Raw genomic sequence first — 1,132 nt, 5'->3', positions numbered from 1 at the left:
TAAACAAGTCAGACAGAGAAAGACAAATACCATCTGATTTCACTTATATGTAGAATCTAAAAATCAAAATAAACGAACAAGCAGAACAGAAACAGACTCATAGATACAGAACATTTTGATGGTTGCCCGATGGGAAGGGGGTTAGTGGGATGAGTGAAAAAGGTGAAGGGATTTAGAAGTACAAATCGGTAGTTACAGAATAGTCATGGGGATGTAAAGTACAGCATAGGGAATACAGTCAATATTATTCTTTGGCACTATGTATAGTGCCAAATGGGCGCGAGATTTACCAGGATGATCACTTAGCAAGTTATATAATGTCTAATCACTGGGGTATACTCCTGAATATAACATAATATTGTATGTTAACTGTAATTGAAAAAAAGATTTTTTAAAAAAACAAGCCAGCAGGGTCGGGCCTGGTTAGTACTTGGATGGGAGGCCGCCTAGGAATACCAGGTGCTGTAGGCTTAAAAAACAAACAAACAATAACAAAAAAACAACAACAAGCCACCTGGCTCAAGAACTTAACTACACTTTACCCTCTACTTTTCAACAAAGTTAACAAAGGTATAGAGGTTTAGAGAAGTTCCCGTTGCCTCAGGTCCAGGTCAATGGCAACAGAGGCAAACTGAGCCTTATATCCAGATCCCTTAGCATAGCTCATAGGCCTCTATTATCTAGCCTATCTCTCCAATACTGTTTCTAGCTGTGCTTTACCCTCATACTCTACAGTCCAGTGACCCAAAACCATATGCAGTCTCATAACCTCTCAAATCAGTACGATCTTCCTCTGCCTGGAAGGAAGAAAGGAAAAAACATTTCTCTTAGAAAAGGAAAATGTATGTTTTCCGCTCTGCCTGGGAAAGCACTGAACCAGAGGATTAGAGGCAGCCAACTTGAATGAGTTTAGCCCACCCTAATCTGGATTTTCTACATATTGGAATTCCCCAACTTTCAAATGACTCATACATATCATAAACAGCTGCCCAGACCCTATCCCATGCCCACTATCACTGCAACAGAAATCATTTTGGAAAATCAAAAACAGACTAGGAACTTCCAGAGTACCTGTGGATTCAGAAGCTATGAAAACAAAAGTAGCTTAGGTGAGCTGGCCATGTAGGACTTA

This window comes from Myotis davidii, unplaced genomic scaffold (genome assembly GCF_000327345.1).
Source record: "Myotis davidii unplaced genomic scaffold, ASM32734v1 scaffold1036, whole genome shotgun sequence".
NCBI classification, from domain to species: Eukaryota; Metazoa; Chordata; class Mammalia; order Chiroptera; family Vespertilionidae; genus Myotis; species Myotis davidii.
The sequence above is the reverse complement of the archived record's forward strand: the minus strand, read 5'-3'. Positions refer to the sequence as shown.